Genomic DNA, 19,417 nt, shown 5'->3' on the forward strand with positions numbered 1-19,417 from the left:
TTCTTGGTTGGTAAGTTTCTGATGGCGACTTCTATTTCATTCCTTGAAATTGATCTGTTTAACTTGTGTATATCATCCTGACTCAGTTTGAACAAATTATGTGACTCTAGAAATTTGCCTATGCCTTTGGTATTTTCTATTTCATTGGAGTACAAATTTTCAAAATAATTTCTAATTATCTTCTGTATTTCTGTAGTGTCTGTTGTGATATTTCCTTTTTCATCATGGATGTTAGTAATTTGTTTTCTCTCTCCTTCTCTTCTTTAGCATGGCTAAGGATTTATCCATTTTTTTTTACTTATTCAAAAAATAACTTTTTCTTTTGCTCAGTTTTTTTCAACTGTTTGTCTTGTTTCAATTTCATTGATTTCAGTTCTAATTTTAATTAATTCCTCTCTTCTACTGCTTTTGATGTGATTTCTTCTTTTTCTAGAGCTTTGAGATGTTACATTAGGTTATTTGTTTGTTGACTTTTTCATCTTTTAAGGAATGAACTCCATGCAGTGATCTTTCATCTTAGTACTACTTTCATAGTGTCCCAGAGATTTCAATATGTTGTATCAGTGTTCTCATTTATCTCTAATATTTTTTCAATGTCATCTTTGATGTCTTTTGCAACCCATTTTTCATTCAATAGTATATTGTTTAGTCTCCAGGTGTTGGAGCAGCTTTTATATTTTATTTTATCAATGACTTCTAATTTTATTCCATTATGATTTGATAGAATGCAGGGTAGTATCTCTACTTTTTATATTGACTTACCATTGCTTTGTGGCTAATATATGGTATATTTTAGAGAAGGATCCATGTGCTGCTGAGAAGAAAGTGTATTCACTCTGGGGTTGAGGTTATGGCTCAATGGTAGAGCATTTGCCTAGCATGTGTGAGGCACTGGGTTTGATTCTCAGCACCACATATAAATTAATAAATAAATAAAGGTCCATCAACAACTAAAAATTTTTTTTAAAAAGTGTATTCACTCATTGATGGATGCAATATTCTATATATGTCTGTTAAGTCTATGTTATTAACTGTATTATTGAATTCTATACATCTTTTGTTTAGCTTTTGTTTGGAAGATCTCTCCAGTTTGAAAGAGGTGTGTTAAAGTCACCCAGAATTATTGTGTTGTGGTCTATTGGACTCTTGAATTTGAGAAGGGTTTGTTTGGTGAATATAGGTGCTCCATTGTTTGGGCCATATACATTTATAATTGTTATGTCTTTTTGATGAATGATTCCCTTGAACAGTATGAAATATCATTCTTTATCCATTTTGAATAACTTTGGCTTCAAGTTTACTTTATTTTATATGAGGATGGAAACCACTGCTTGTTTCCATAGTCCATGTGAGTGGTATGTTTTTTCCCCACGTTTTACCTCCATCTTTTCCTATGAAATGAGTCTGTTAAAGGAAGCATATTGTTGTATTGTTTGGTCTTTGTTTTGTTTTTTTTAATCCAGTCTGCCAGTCTGTCTTTTAATTGGTGACTTTAGGCCATTATCATTAAGGGTTATTATTGACATATAATTGACATAATTTGTATTCCCGGGCATATTTGTTTATTTTTGGTTTTTAACTTGACTTGGTTTCTCCTTTGATTAGTAGTTCCTTAGTAAAATACCACCTTTTGCTGATTTTCATCATTGTTTTTCATTTCCTTTTCCAAGGATTTTCTATAGTGCATGCTTTTCTAGTTGTAGATTCTTTTTTTTTTCCTCATGGAAGGTTTCTATTTTGCCATCAAATCTAAAGCTTAATTTTTCCAGATATAAGATTCTTGGTTTGCATCCATTTTCTTTCAGAGGTTGGTATATGTTGTTCCAGGATCTTCAATTTTTCAGGGTGTGGGTTGAAAAATCCAAATCAGTATCTTTCCAGCTTCCCTTCTCATCCAATAGGTGGGGTGTCTGTTACTTGTTGGTATATCTAACCTCAGGGTGGTGAAAGTTATTAGGGTGAGAAAGTTATTCCTTCTTATAACATTTATAAAAAGTTATTGATGGATGATGATTGGTCTTGGGGGCATGGTTCCTGGAGGTGGGGTATAGCACTTGCCCTTCAGATGGGAGACTCACCCCAAGGATTTCCTTTGGGGCCCACTCATGTGATGTGGGCCTGGCCTTATCTCCTTATATGGCTTGTAGACTCCACAATTCCTAGTCTATAATTTAGTCTCTAAACTGGATCTCCCTCCCTCCCTGCCTTTCTACTTCCCAATCAGGAACCTGTCTCTCCGGAGGTCTGATGGGCTGTGCTCTGGCGGTGCACACCTGTCATGGAGAGCTGTTCTATATTGAGCCATTCAGGACCCAGTTTTGAGACCAAGTTTTGCAAGCTATGGACTGGCTGCATAGTCACAGGCACTGTGCCAAGTTAGCAGCTATTGGGAGGTGGGGGAAGTTGGGGACTTTGGGTACCTTGATACTGCTTCTAAGCCCCAGATGGCCACATAGGTGTCCCAAGATAGAGGAGGCTGCTTTCAGCAATGGGGTGTCTGAGAGTTGGGTGAGGCCAGGCAGTGGTGTTGAGTGGCATGTTCAGAGATGCAGCTGTGCTATGCAGTATTGTGGCTGGAGGCTGTCACTGGACCCAGTGCAGTGTCCCCAGGTGCAGGCTACCGCATTGTAGGGGACAGTGGCATTGGTTGCAGTGCCCCAATATGGAGGCCACGGGAGGAGCCCCACGTTGGTAGGTGGGGATCCACATAGGAGTGTTGCTAGAGCTCCTGTGCATGCACTGCAGCCGGATGTCCTGCGCAGGTGAGTGGTCAGGAGTCCTGCATGGGTGCTAATACAAGTGGTCCTACTCAGGCACCTGGAGGACCTGTGTGGTCAAGTCACTGGGTGTCCTGAGCTCTACAGTTACTTTCTTAAGATCAGCATGTTGCAGTAACTTCAGAAAGTCAAGGGGATGAAGGTGCAGGTTAGGTTTGTTGGGGACAATCAACACCTGTGATAACAGATCTTCCTAGACTTTTTAATTTCCTTCAAAACATTTATAAAAAGTTATGGATGGATGATTGACAGATGGATGTAGAGATACTATCATCATGAATTTCAGCAGCAAAAGATAATTTACCTAAGTTTTCATTTTGAAATGCTTAAAGAAGATGTAAACAAATGGTATAGAGAGTTCTCCATGCCCTTACTCCTGCTTCCCCAAATGACAATATCTTAAAATAACAAAAATTCAATATCACAAGTTAAAATTAACACTGGCATTTTCATACTAACTCAAGTTCAGAATCTTTCTTAATTTCACTCATTTACAAACACTTTGTGTGTGCTTCTGTGATAATTCAACACTTGTATAGACTCATGTAAGCAACACCATAATGAAGAGGTGTTGATTGTCAATGCTCTGTCACCAAAAGGAAGTCCCTCCCATTGTCCTTTTATATTCAACTCCCTCCCCCAGCTCTGTCCCTCAGGAGACTCTGATGTGCTCTCCTCATTATAATGTTGCTGTGAGGGAATGTAGCAGAATTGGAATTATACAGTATGCAAACACTTGGCACAAGCTTCCTTCTTTTGAGATGCATCCAGTTTGTTGCATGTGTTAGTAGATTCTTTTGCCCTTTTTTATTGCTGAATAATAGTTCATTGCATATATGTACCAGATTTGTACTTTCATTCACTTATAGAAAGCCATTTGTGGCATTTGCAGGTTGAAGTTAATATAAATAAGGTTTCTATGAACATTTATGTACAGGTTTATGGGATAAATACCCATAAGTGCTATTTTTGAATTATATCATAAGTCTCTGCTTTAATTTTACAGGAAACTGGAGATTTTTCCTCCAGAGCAGTCATACCATTTGTATTCCCACCAGCATTATAGGAGAGATATTGAATTTCTGAATCAGCCTTCAAGTTTATCAGTAATTTAATTTTATCCACAAGAGCAGGCAGATTTATAATTTCTGTTCATTTATTTTTGATGGTGGGGATTAAATCCAAGAACTCTTGCATGTTAGGCAAGCTCTCCATCACTGAGCTACACCCTAAATCTTTTTATTTGAATTTTGAGACAAGGTATTGCTAAGTTGCCCAGGTTGGCCTTGAACTTACCATCCACCTGCTTCAGCTTCCCCAGTAGTGGGGATTAAAGTTGGATGCCACCAGATTGGGTGTGTAACAACCTTTCATTGTGACTTTGCTTTGAGTATGTAATACCTAACCATGAGAATCATTAATGTACTTATTTGCCACCCTTACATCATCCTGGTGAAGTTTCTGTTCATGTATGTTGCTCGTTCTCTCAATGGATTACTTTCTTATCGTTTCATTTAGAATGTTCTTCATATATTCTTGATATAAGTCATGTGTCAGATATGTGACTTTCAAATATTTTTTCCCAGTCTCTGGCTTTTCTTTTTGTCCTTTCAACAAGGTGATTGCATTGAATAAATTTTAAATTTTGGTAGTGTCCAGTTCCTTAATTTTCCCTCTTATGAATCACAACATTGGTGTCTTGTCTGAGAGCTCTTTGCCTAGTCCTCCTTCATGGAAATGTTCTCCCATTTTCCTCTAAAATTTTGATGACTGGAGGAATGAATAAAATGAAACAAAAAAGGCACTATTAATACACTAAAAAATGAATAAACTATATTATGTGCACACAAACACACACACACACAAATAATCCCCACATAGTCACCTACATATTACTCCTCAAGCTTTCTGCAGAGAGGAACACTCCTCGAGGAGAGCTTATCTATCAGACTTCCCAGGGGAGCACATGTGGGCTGAAAATTGTCTAATACGTTAAATTGTATGAGGACTTAAAATGCATCTCTCTCATTGACAGCAATGATACCCTGCATTTAGTGAACTCTTTGAGACATGGAAGTTCAATGGTATTTGTTGAATAAACAACCCTGTGACTGAGGAACAGACAATTAACGTCATAAAAATCAGTGATGTCTTTCTGTTTGCAAGGTTTACATCCTTGCAGATGCTAAGGTAGTTGGTTACTTGAACTATAGGGAGGGCATTTTTCAAATGGAGACTTCATCTTCAATGAAACAGAATGAAATGTCGGTGTTCTTGAGCTGCTATTTTTTAAGTACCCTTAAATTGGACAATATGCATATTTTGGGGTGACATAGTCTCAGATCCTTTAAAATGAATCACCCAGTACATGTATATAAATATTGTAATATATTTCATATATAGTATAGAATAATATATAATGTGTATAACACACAATAAATGTGTGTATATGTATACACACACTTAAAATGAGCAATTTCAGGGGAGTTTAGAGATAGTTCTCAGTTTCAGTTTTTAGGGGAAGTCTAGAAATCTCTTGCACATCTTATGCCATGTTAGTTATGAAAAACTCAGCAGAAAAACTAGACGGGAGTGGGCATGTTCTGATGCATTCCATCAAGTGAGGAGTGAACAATAACATGGAACATTCTGGAAATGAAAGTTCTGTCTTAGTTGGGAAGGATTCATGACTCAACAATTACAGACAGAGTCATCACAGGCACAAAGTTATCCAAGATGTAGCATGCAAAATGGAAATTTCAAGTAGAGGTCACACAAATGACGTCACCTCTCTCAGATAGCAGCAGTCTTGTTTTCATACCACACAGTTCCTAAGCTCCTGGCTTGGCATGGTTGCCATGTAGGAAGAGTCCACTTGCCTGCCTGGGCCAAATGATCTGCATTGACCAAAGAAAGGCTCACAGATCCAAATGACAGTATGCAAGTTACAGAGGATTTGTCTTTTCCTAATTCTGCTCACTGTTCTCCAGCTCCTTGGCTATTGTGGATACAGCTACTACTGTAAGGAACACAGAATAGATTTAAAATTCAAATTCACTCAAAACCTACAGATCTGCGGGTCACAACTCACAAATAACTGAAGGAAAAATAAATATGTGTTACTGAATAACACTGAGACCTGAGGTTGTTTGTTACCTGCCATTATCTTACTACTACCTAACAAATACAATGCCATGTTATATAAATGATCTTATTTTAAATTTGATTATTTTACATTTTAAATTACATGTGTTTTGAAATTTATTTGGATTACAAAGTTATACACAAGTTGGAAACAAAGTCTTCACATTTGCACATATTGGAAAACGAAATTATTGCTATTATGGGGAGTCTAATACATTTTTAGTTTTTTATTTGATTTTAAATACCACATATATTAGCTAGATTTGATAAATACTGAACTCCATAAAGAGAAAGATGGTGACAGGGGAGGAAATATCCCTGCAAAATGAACAGCTACTTCAGGGCAGCATCTGAGAATCACATTGAAAAGTGACTCTGAGCTCTCGGTGGGAATGGGGAAGCCCACGGGCAGGGCAGGGTGTGGACAGAAGCAGGCATATCAGGCCACACTGGAGGACCACAAGAAGTTTCCTCGTCTGACTCATGGTCTGTTTCCTAGGCACCAGGGAGTGGCAGCTAGATGTGATGTCTTGTTTTGCTTTAAAAATATTTTGGGCCTAACATTTTACAGTTTAAAAATATAAACTATCTTCTTATATAAGAGAAGCATCTTATTTCCTGAGGTTTGATTTAAGGTTGGCTTGACAATGTCTATTCATTTTTGAAAACTAAATAATTTAAATTCCTTTTATTGGTTTCGAAGTTCCTCCATAAACTTCTACATTTTCAATTTTGGAAACCCTCAAGTTTAAAAGACTGATGCAAGCATTATTAGGGATTTTCCTTTAAAATTAAGAAAACATATTAATTTAGGAAAAGACAGGCTTTTCTTTCCATAAATCAAACCCTGGCCGTCAAACAGTCTTTGAGATACATTTTCTACAATCTCTGTTTATGCAGCATGTGGATGCAAATGGGCATGTGATACTTATTTCCTATTTTATTTTATTTATTTATTATTATTTATTTATTCCTTGGGAGCTGAACCATTCAGCAACCACAATAGATTTGCATGGAAGGTACAACTTTCATGAGATGCCCTTTTGCTAGCATGGCAATAAATTAACAGCTCTGGAAGCAGAAGAAAGTAACAAGAATACAGACCTGGTGGGGCTAGTGGCTTTTCTTCTTGGATATGATCCTCCAGTGGCTCTCAAGTTCCAGGTCATCTCTCTTGCCCTGACCCCTTTCCTTTCTCTGTGCGTGTTCTACTGTCTTCAGTCCCGGACTTCAATTCTCCCCCTCTTCTTGGGATTTCTGTCCCTGTCTTGCTTCCTAGGCCATTCTCTGCCTTCCACATTACTTAATGACACATGGTAGCATTTGAGTAGCCCCTATGGGACTTTGCTGGCTATCTTTATCAATGTGATCATCCCTCCTCTGGTGGCCCTGAGCTGTAGCCTACCTTGATATCCAGATGCAGACACCCCAACAGCTCAAGTGTAGCATCTGGGCTAATGAAAGCCCACACCAGTACTGAGCTGGGGGTTAGAGGATGTTGTTTATGGGCCAATGTGTTTACAGCTTTTATTCCTGGACCTTCCTGTTGCTTATGTGCAAACAGTGTTTCTTCTCCTTGAGATCCTAAGCACTCTCCAGTGCCATTTAGAAGAGGTAGAAGGAAAGAGTGATAGAGACAATTTTTGCAATATTAAAATCCCCAGTGTAGACAGAACCAAAATTATATAAATAGGTCAAAGGCAGTGATAGGCAGTGAGGTTTCTCAGCTAGAAAGGTCAGCTCCAAATTAAAGAGAACCACAGGAGTGTGGAGGAGGGTGGAAACCCTGATCATCGCTCCCCTTTAAGTGACCAGGCTTTCATGAGAGTCTCCTCTACTCCTGAGAATGGATGCTTCTTCCCTGGCTGCTGGACTTCTCTGCCTGATCTGGCTGTTTCTGCAGAATAAAAGACCTGGATGCCCCTGTGAGTGGGAGGTGCCTTCTCTTCAGGGAGGTCACCATGCCACCACTGGGCTGGTAGCAAAGTGAGTCAGGTCCTCAGGGTAGACAGTGGAGCTTGAAGGCATGACCCTATATTTTGTGGTTTTATTCTCCTAGGCCCAGACTTTGCAAATTCCTAAGTGTTAGCCAGAAATGGCCCTAGGTTGGGAGTTATGCAGGGAGGTGGAATTTAGAGTAACTGCTCTGTAGAACAGATAACTCTTGCCATTGTTGGATAGGATGACTCCATCTAGTTTTGAAATTTAGCCGGCATTTGTGACTCCAAGTTTGGACCAGAATAATGCTGCCATGGAGCCCTGGTATTTGTGACTCCAAGTTTGGACCAGAATAATGCTGCCATGGAGCCCATGTGGATATGCTGTCCACAAAGAGAAGAGGAAGCCCTTCAGACACAGGTGTTGGGGCAATACAGAGAGGGCCCAGCTACCTGTCTCTGCAAGGTCACTGTCTTTCCTTGTCCAGTCTACACATCATTGGGCAACACTTAACGGAGGGGCCTTTCCTCATCAGGCCATTCATTCCTTCCTGGCTTGCTAAATAAGTGACATGTGCTAGACATTAAGGCTCTGACCAGTCAGCACTGACCATCATTTTGTGTCAGGCACCAGAAGGGCCAAGCCTGCTTTCCTGTCCTCCAGGTTCATTTGTTCAGCAGGTTCCATTCACAGCCACGGGTGGAAGCCAACATCACACAAAGTGGAGCTTCATATAAAAAGTTAAAATGATATGGAAATTTATGAGTTTGAGGGTCCAGAGGTACTAAGGAAAGGGAGAAATCTAGTTAGACCTTAAAGATGAATACCCATGTGAGATGTAGGCAACAGGGAGTATTTTAGGAAGGAGACAAAGATAGCTCTAGAAAAAGAACAAATCCACAGCAAAGCATTAGAAGGCAAGAAATAATTAAAATTAGAGCTGAAATCAATGAAATCAAAAAAAATTTAAAATTTACAAAACAAAAAGTTGGTACTTTGAAAAGAATAAATAAAGTTGACAGATCCTTAGCTACACTGAAGAAGAGGAGAGAAAAAACCCAAATTACCAGCATATTTCATAAAAAGATAATGTCAAAACATACACTACAGAAATACATAAAATAATTAAAATTTATGTTGAAAACTAATAATTCAATAAAATAGAAGATATTGAAGGCATTGACAAATTTCTTAACTCATACAACTTATCCAAATTGAATCAGGAAGATACACACAATGAAATAGAAGATGCTATCAGAAGTGTACCAACCAAGAAAAGCCCAGAGCCAGAGAAATACACAGCCAAGTTCACCAAGACCTTAAAAGGAGAACTACCATCAATACTATTCAATTTATTCCAGGAAGTAAAAAAAGACAAAGCACTTCCAAACTCATTCTATGAGGCAAATATTACCGTGATTCCAAAACCAGGCAAAGACACACCAAAAAGAAAAAAGAAAACTTTACACTAATATTTCTAATAAACATATATGTGAAAATTCTCAATAAAATTCAAGTAGGATGCAAGGTTGGTTCAACATATGGAAATCAATGAATGTCATTCATCACATCAATAGACATAAAGATAAGAATCCATATGATCATCTCAATAGATGCAAAAAAAAGCATTTGACAAAATAGAGCACCCCTTTATGTTACATACACTAGAAAAACTAGGAATAACAGGAACATATTTAAACATCATAAATGCTATCTATGCTAATCCCTACATCAACATCATTCTAAATGGAGAAAAATTGAAGGCATTCCCTCTAAAAAATGGGAGAAGACAGGGATGCCATCTTTCACCACTTCAATTTAACATAGTTCTTGAAACACTGGACAGAGCAATTAGACAGACTAAAGAAATTAAAGAGATACATATGTGAAAAGAAGAACATAAATTAGCACTATTTGCTGATGATATGATTCTATACATAAAATAACCAGAAGCTCCACCAGAACAAATTCTAGAACTAGAAAATGAATTTAGCAAAATATCAGGATATAAATTCAACACCCATAAGTCAAAGGCATTTCTGTGTATCAGTGACAAATCTTCTGAGAGGAAAATGAGAAAACTACTCTATTCACAATAGCCTCAAAAAAATAAAAAAATAAAATACATGGAATCAACATAATGAAAGAGATAAAAGAGCTATACAATGAAAACTACATACCCTAAAGAAGAAAAAAATTAAAGAAGACCTTAGAAGATGGAAAGATCTGCATTGCTCTTGGATAGGCAGAATTAATATTATCAAAATGACCATACTACAAAAAGCACCATACAAATTTAATGTAATTCCAATCAAAATCCCAATGGCATTCCTCAAAGAAATAGAAAAAGCAATTATAAAACTTATCTGGAAAAATAAGAGACCCAGAATTGCTAAATCAGTCTTTAGCAGGAAGAGTGAAGCAGGTGGCATCACTATATCAGACTTTAAACTATACAACTGAGCAATAATAACAAAAACACCCTGGTATTGACACCAAAACAGACTAGTAGACCAATGGTACTGAATAGAGGACACAGAGATGAACCCACAAAACTACAATGATCTTATATTATACAAAGATGACAAAAACATACACTGGAGAAAAATAGCCTCTTCATCAAATGGTGCTGGGAAAACTGGAAATCTATATGTGACAAAATAAAATTAAACCCCTATCTCTGACCATACACAAAACTCAAGTCAATATATATCAAGGTCATAGAAATTAAACCAAGACTGCATCTAGTAGAAAAAAAGTACACCCTAATATTCATCATGTGGGATAAGGCTCCAACTTCCTTAATAAGACTCCTGTGGCACAAGAATTAAAATCAAGAATCAATAAATGTAAAAAATCAAACTAAAATGTTTCTTTGTAGCAAAATAAACAATCTGTGAGGTATATAAAGAGCCTATATCTTGGAAGAAAATTTTACCTCTCACACATCAGATAAAGCATTAATCTCTCAGGTATATAAAGAACTTAAAAAGCTAAACACCAAAAACAAAACCAAATAACCAAATCAATAAAGGAGCCAAGTGATATTACCAAAAGTTCTCTATAGGTTTCATGCAATGCCAATCAAAATCCCAAAGGCATTTCATGTAGAAATAGATAAAGCAATCATGAAATTCATATAGAAAAATAAAAGACCCAGAATAGCAAAAACAATTCTAAGCAGGAAGTGTGAATCAGGCGGTATAGCGATACCAGTCTTCAAAATATACTACAGAGCAATAGTAACAAAAACATCAAAGTACTGGTACCAAAACAGGCGGGTGGAACAATGGTACAGAATAGAAGACACAGAGACTAATCCACAAAATTACAATTATCTTATATTTGATAAAGGTGCTAAAAGCCTGCAATGGAGGAAGGATAGCATCTTCAACAAATGGTGCTGGGAAAATGAGAAATCCATATGCAACAAAATGAAACTGAATCCCTTTCTCTCACCATGCACAAAAGTTAACTCAAAGTGGATAAAAGAGCTTGATATCAAATCAGAGACTCTGCATCTGATAGAAGAAAAAGTTGGCTCCAATCTACATATTCTGGGGTCGGGCTCCAAATTCCTTAATAGGACACCCATAGTACAAGAGTTAATAACAAGAATCAACAAATGGGACTAACTCAAACTAAAAAGTTTTTTTCTCAGCAAGAAAAACAATAAGAGAGGTAAATAGGGAGCCTACATCCTGGGAACAAATTTTTACTCCTCACACTTCAGATAGAGCCCTAATATCCAGAGTATACAAAGAACTCAAAAAATTAAACAATAAGAAAACAAATAAACCAATCAGCAAATGGGCCAAGGACCTGAACAGACACTTCTCAAAGGAGGACATACAATCAATCAACAAGTACATGAAAAAATGCTCATCATCTCTAGCAGTCAGAGAAATGCAAATCAAAACCACCCTAAGATACCATCTCACTCCAGTAAGATTGGCAGCCATTATGAATTCAAACAACAACAAGTGCTGCCGAGGATGTGGGGAAAAGGGTACAATTGTACATTGCTGGTGGGACTGCAAATTAGTGTGGCCAAATTGGAAAGCAGTATGGAGATTCCTTGGAAAGCTGGGAATGGAACCACCATTTGACCCAGCTATTCCCCTTCTCTGACTATTCCCTAAAGACCTTAAAAGAGCATACTATAGGGATACTGCTACATTGATGTTCATTACAGCACAATTCACAATAGGTGGATTGTGGATCCAACCTAGATGCTCTTCAATAGATGAATGGATTAAAAAATGTGGCATTTATACACAACAGAGTAATACTCAGCACTAAAAAATGACAAAATCATGGAATTTGCAGGGAACTGGATGGCATTAGAGCAGATTATGCTAAGTGAAGCTAGCCAATCCCTAAAACAACCAATGCCAAATGTCTTATTTGATATAAGGAGAACAACTAAGAACAGAGCAGGAAGGAAGAGCATGAGAAGAAGATTAACATTAAACAGGGATGAGAGGTGGGAGGGAAAGGAAGAGAGAAGGGAAATTGCATGGAAATGGAAGGAGATCCTCATTGTTATACAAAATTACATATAAGAGGAAGTGAGGGTAAAGGGGAAAAAACAAGGGGGAGAAATGAATTACAGTAGATGGGGTAGAGAGAGAAGATGGGAGGGGAGGAGAGGGGCGGAGGGATAATACAGGATAGGAAAGGTAACAGAATACAACAGACACTAGTATGGCAATATGTAAATCAATGGAAGTGTAACTGATGTGATTCTGCAATCTATATACAGGGTAAAAATGGGAGTTCATAACCCACTTGAATCAAATGTATAAAATATGATATGTCAAGAACTATGTAATGTTTTGAACAACCAATAATAAAAATTAAAAAATAAATAAATAAATGGGCCAAGGACCTGAACAGACACTTCTCAGAAGAGGATATAGAAACAATCTACAAATATATAAAAAAAAATGTTCATTATCTCTAGCAATTAGAGAAATGCAAACCAAAACTACTCAAAGATATCATCTCACTGTATTCAGAATGGTAGCTATTATGAAGACAAACAACAATAAGTGTGGTGAGGTTGTAGGGAAATAGTTACACTCATACATTGATGGTGGGACTGCAAGTTGGTGCAGATTCCTTTGAAAATTGAGAATGAAACGACCACTTGACCCAGCTCTCCTTTTTTTTTTGTTTATAACCAAAGAACTTGAAAAACAGCATATTATAGGGACACAGCCACATCAATATTTTTATCAGCACAATTCATAATAGCTAAACTGTGGGACCAACCTAGATGACCTTCAGTAGAGAAATGGATTAAAAAATGTGATATATATATATATATATATATATATATATATATATATATATATCCATCCCCATTTAATTTTTATTCTATATAGCACATATTATTATCATCTCCACTGTACAAACCAGAAAACTGAGGCACAAATAAGTTATGTGACTTGTTCAAGAGCACAATTCTCTTAAATGGCAGAAGTAGAAATTCACAGCCATATTTGTCTGCCTGTAGAGCCCAAACCACCAACCACAGGGCATACATAGGGTTCTTCCTAATTAACTTTCTATTCACCCATGTCTTACCACATTTCTAGACTACTGAAATCCCCTTTTGGTTTTGGCACTCACCTCTCAGATCAGCTCTTCTTCCACTGATTCCTTTAAGTATTATGGGGAGATCAGAAATCACTGATTAGTTCTTTCCTCATATCCTCTAAAATATATATTTATATTTATATTTCCTTTTAGTTTTCTAATATTGTTTTCTACATTTATGTGTTTATTCCATTTTGAGTTTCTGTAGATGGGATAAATGGATTTCCAAATTAATTATTTGCATTTATATATCTATCATTTTAGCAACACTTGATTCAAAGCTATTCATTTAAAATAATTTGTGAACAGGCAAATTTGTAGACTCTCATCTCTATTCCATAATTCCACATATATATTTTTCTGTCCATACCATACTATTTTGATTACTGATGATTTTTAGCAAGTTTCAAATAGAGAAAAAGCATGGTCCTCCTAGATTTTTTCCCATTCAAGATTGTGTTGGTTATTTGAAGGCCTGTGTGATTTCATGTATGCATTTTAGAATCAGACTGTCAATTTCCATAAAGAAACAATCTGAGATGCTGAAAGTGAGAGCAGTGGTATTTTAGGCCAATATCACCATATTTTACATCTTAATAATATTTGACTTCCCAATCCATGAACATAAGATTTTTTTCACATTTGTTCAGATCTTTAACTTAAAAATATATTAGAAAGTCATAATTTTCATCGTGTAACTTTTTCACTTTTTTCATGAAATTTACTGTTTAACATTTTTATTATTTTTTAGATTGACCTCTTTCTATGTTGCACAGAGTGATCTTGAACTCATGGTCTCAAGAGGTCCTCCCCAATTAACCACCCAACTATCTGGGACTATGATTGCCTACAATAGGCAGGTAATCTTTTATTATTTTGATGTTATTGTAAATAATTTTATTTCATAAAACACTTGGACAATCTTGCTGAAAATATGAACTAGTACTGACAACATGAATAATAATATGGGAGTTTCAAACAATTAAAAGTAGAAATACCATATGACTCAGATATTTTTCTACCATATACTATATTATCCAGGTCCTCAAAAGATCAGAATTAATAGAACACATATATGTATATGTTCATGGACAAGGAGACTTAATAGATCAACTAACATGATAATGAGATGAGTAATCCTCAAAGCTGCTGACTATAAGATGGGAAAAAAAGGAAAACTTATAAGATCACAGGCCAAGAAATTGGAAACCTCTTAAATCAAATTCAGTGAAGCAGCTATTTTCCAAGACAGAAGGGTTAAAAAGGCTCATGTAGAGGCAATGGTGCAAGTCCACATTCAAAGACTGAAAAATCTGATGTCAGATGTTCAGAGGTCACACAACAAGAGGGAGAAAAACAAAACAAAACAAAACAAAACCTAATCTATAAAGATAGAAGCACAAGCCAGTGACAGTCTTCCTTCTCTATTTATTCAAATACAATGGACTGGTTGGTCTTATGTACATTCATGGCATCTCTTCCCCACTGGGTTCTGACCCAATTTTTGAAACACACTCAGGAACACCCAGAGGTATTTTATGTCAATTTTCCAGGAATACCTAAATCTGCTTAGGTTGACCACTCAAAGTAACCATTACAAAAACCAAAAAATAAAAATAAAATCCAACTTTAAGAATATCTGCACTCGGGCTGGAGATGTGGCTCAGCGGTAGCGCGCTAGCCTGGCATGCGTGCGGCCCGGGTTCGATCCTCAGCACCACATACCAACAAAGATGTTGTGTCCGCCAAGAACTAAAAAAAAGTAAATATTAAAAATTCTCTCTCTCTCTCTCTCTCTCTCTCTCTCTCTCTCTCTCTCTCTCTCTCTCCTCTCTCACTCTCTCTTTAAAAAAAAAAGAATATCTGCACTCCCAATAAACTGAAACACTACCCATAAAGCCATTTCATATAAAAACCTTAAATGTCTATAAAATAAAATAAAATAAAAATAACCTGGGGTTGAGGCTGTGTTTCAGTGGTAGAATGCTAACCTGCACATGTGAGGCACTGGATTTTATCTTCAATAAAACATAAAAAATCAATCAATAAATAAAAATAAAAAGATATTGTTTCCTTGTAGAATTAAAAAAATAAGACCCTAAATATAAAATCTGAATACATATATGATATACATATAATGTATAAATAATTTATAGAAAATACATTTACACATACATATTTATCTATGTTCATATGTTCATATATCCGTAGGATACACACACACACACACACACACACACACACACATTTGTGTACATACATACATACAAAGATAGAAACAGACAGGTATAACTTCTTGTTTTTAAAAATTCTCTTGAGTCAGAATCTTTTATGCTGCTGAGAATGTCACTAAGATACTGAGGCTGGCCACTAAACCTTGATTTTCAAAGAAGGATGCTGTAGGTGGCTGTAATGTAATAAGAGGCTGTCTTAAAATTAAATAGTAAAAATTACTGAGGATATACCTTAATAAAAATGCAACCCTGAATTCAAACTTCCTATTTTTTCACCATTTAAATTAATATGGATGAAGCTGGAGAACTTCATGCGAAGTGAAATTATCAAGACACAGAAAGAAATAAGAAATGCATTGCATACTCTGTGTTTAGAACCCTGTCTCCACCAACAAAAAAAATGAGTGCACACAAAGAAAATGTTGTGTATTTCAGGACTATAGTTAACAGTAATGTATCACATTCTAAAAATCCCAATGACAGTAGAATTTTAGGTATTTCTAAAACAGAATGAAGTAATTTTGTGAGATGATGGATTTTTTAACATAAAAACATACATATTAATGTGATTAAATGTAATATTTTCATTCATACATTCACAGATATTAATAATATCAATATATACTTATTCCATCTTTGTTACCTTTCTACACACCCTAGCTATAGTAATCAATATTCTATTTTAACAAAATTTTATTTTAGTTATCATGAATAAGAGATGTAATAGATTTCTGTGTCCTTATTCACTTAAAACCCATCATCCAATTTATTTATATTTATTTCTGAGTAATACTGCATTATGATTATATAATATACTTTATATGTATCACTAAGCACAGTTATACAACTTAAACTTATATCACAAAAGAAGGAAACAACAGAAACCCCCCCCCAAAAAAAAAATACAGGAAACTGCTTTTTGGCCTATTTTTATCAAACTAAAAAGAAGCAATCCAAAACATATAAATAAATAAATAAGGTTTCCTTTACTTTAAATTTATCTGTAAACAAGATATCAATGTTAATTCTCTTTGTGCCTGTCACACACAAAACTAACTTTATAGTGTTCAGTAGATTACATTACACAGAAAACCTGCTCTAGGGCAACCAATGAAATAAAACATCAGTGTGATAGGCAATGTATGATTCATACTCTTTCTGCACATGTATACTTTTGGTGTTACAATTATTTTGCTCAATACGCCCAAGTTTATGTCATCCATCAATATATCTATAATTAAAATCTTCAGTTATTACAGAGATAGAAAGGAGAGAGAGAGAGAGAGAGAGAGAGAGAGAGAGAGAGAGAGAGAGAGAGAGAGAAAGTTGGTTTTAAACTTTGTCATTCTATCTGATTACTACCACAGTCTAGGCAAGGAGTTCTGCCCATGGTGATTCACGAGAACTATTGCCAAGCACACTTCTCTTCAAGCAAGGTTCATCTTGAGCAAAATTTTGTAGGCTTGAGTGCTAGAATGCAGGTGAGGTGGAAGTAGCATGATGGGTATGCATATGGTGTGTGAGAGGTAGGACATTTGACCAAGTCCTATAAATAATCATTTTTAAATATCTATATTTATTTTTATGTGGTGCTGAGGATCAAACCCAGTGCCTCACAGATGCAAGGCAAGTGCTCTACCACTGAGCTACAGCCCCATCCCCAAATAATCTTTTTTTAAAAAATGCATCCACTGCATTTTTTACATTATATGTATCTTCTATGATTCTACAATTAAACCTCAGAGACTCTGTTCTTTATACCCTGTTAGCTCAACACAGAATTTCTTAGAGTCCTCTTCCTTACACTTTGAAATAATTATTTGCTCTTCCTCACAGCAATTGTACACATATCTCTCTCAAACAATTTTTTCATATCTGGGGAACTTTTAAATGCTGAATAATTGCCAGGTGAATCAATAGTTGGTGTTCCACTTCCTAAGATGTGAAGAGCCATATCCTCTCTCTGTTGTCTCCATTTTCTCACATAAAAATGGCAAAATTACTACACATTTGCAACCCTAAATTTTATCCTGATACAACTCTAATTATTTTAAAGTAAAGGATGCAATCCCTGCCATGGTTTGTGGAACACAAGTGTAATTTCAGTTACATGGGAGACTGAGTCTAGAGGATCACAACATTTAGTTGAGTCTCAATAACTTAGCAAGATCTTGTCTAAAAAAAACTTAAAAAGCCTGGTAATATAGCTCACTGATATAACATACTTAGGCCCAATCTGCAGTACCACAGTGATAAAACATAATTTCTTCCCTCTTTCTTTAAAGATAAAGCCCTTAAGAAAAACAGAGGACTTAGGGATGTGACTAGATCTGGTAAAAGAAAGCCATGTGTTCTATTTTTTTTCATTTTTACCTTTTAAGAACTTTCTAAAATTTATCCTAACTATTTTGTTTTTGATATGATTGTTATGAAAATGGTTTTTAATTTAAAATATATTCATATTCTTATATACATTAACAACTGATTGATCTCTAATCTTGTTACTTTTCTGAGCTCACTTATAGATACTAAAAGTTCATGATAAATTTTTACTTTTAAAATATACACTTGAAAACACTTCTAATACCTCATTTGGAAAAAAATTAAACAATTCAGGTAGTAAGAGACAGAAGCAAGTTACAATGCCTCTTATTTTTACAAAGGCAAAAATATTGCTGAAATCTTCAGCCATCTGTAATCACTATGAGTCAGAAAGCAAGACAACAAATTTCCACAAACACACATTCAAGGCACAGAAGATGATAGATACAGTAGCCAGCAAATCTTTCTAATCTCAATCTAGAAGGAGATAGAATGAAGAAAGTAACCCATCAATCTTAAAACTTAAAAATAATAATTGCAAAGACATTAATTTAAGCATCATACCTCCCCTTATATAGAAAAAGGTTGTTCAATGCAAATAAAAAAACATGTCATATTTTGCTTTAGAATATTTCTTCAGGTATAAATCATGAGAGGTAGTCTAAAGCAAAGTTAGAAATGTTCTTAATAGCATAATACATAGTTTCCATTCCAGATAAGCTTAGTACTTTAGATTAAAGAAGTTTTATGACCAAATCATTGATGTTTCTGACAAAAAATAGTAATCTTCAATTATATTTTGCAAAAGATTTGCACAGCTTTGACAACCACTATTTAGTTTTAACATCTATTTTTTCATATTAGCATTTAGTCACATAGTTAATTTAAATTTCAGGAAAAAAATTTACTTTGCCACTTGAAACATAATCATAAATGTAAATGCTTAAAATAATAGGAGTTTATTCTTTGAAAGTGAAGAATGTTTAAGTATCTTGACAACAGAATACTCTTACGTTGTCTGCAGAGCCACACTTCTTCAAAACTATTTAGGAAAAAAAAAACACTACTCTAGATTCCAGTGACTGTGGGCATTGCTCTGCTTATGGTCATAAAATATTTTCTTGTATTTGTTCTGATGTAACCTTAAAAAATAACACAATAGTACATGATGGTACACAAACAGCTACCCTCAAAACTCACACAGTCTATGTCCCTAGCACAGAAGATGGCAGATACCTGTGAGCTTGTCTTTGCTTACAGTAATTGCCAGAATTTAAGAAAATGAAGCTATAAGGACAATAAAAGGAAGAAAGGTATGCACCATGGGCCTTCAAACTGAAGCAGTTTAGAAAACAGATTCACAAAAATATGGAATGAAGAGAGAGCTGCTTAGAACAC

Source organism: Urocitellus parryii, unplaced genomic scaffold, assembly GCF_045843805.1.
Source record: "Urocitellus parryii isolate mUroPar1 unplaced genomic scaffold, mUroPar1.hap1 Scaffold_70, whole genome shotgun sequence".
NCBI classification, from domain to species: Eukaryota; Metazoa; Chordata; class Mammalia; order Rodentia; family Sciuridae; genus Urocitellus; species Urocitellus parryii.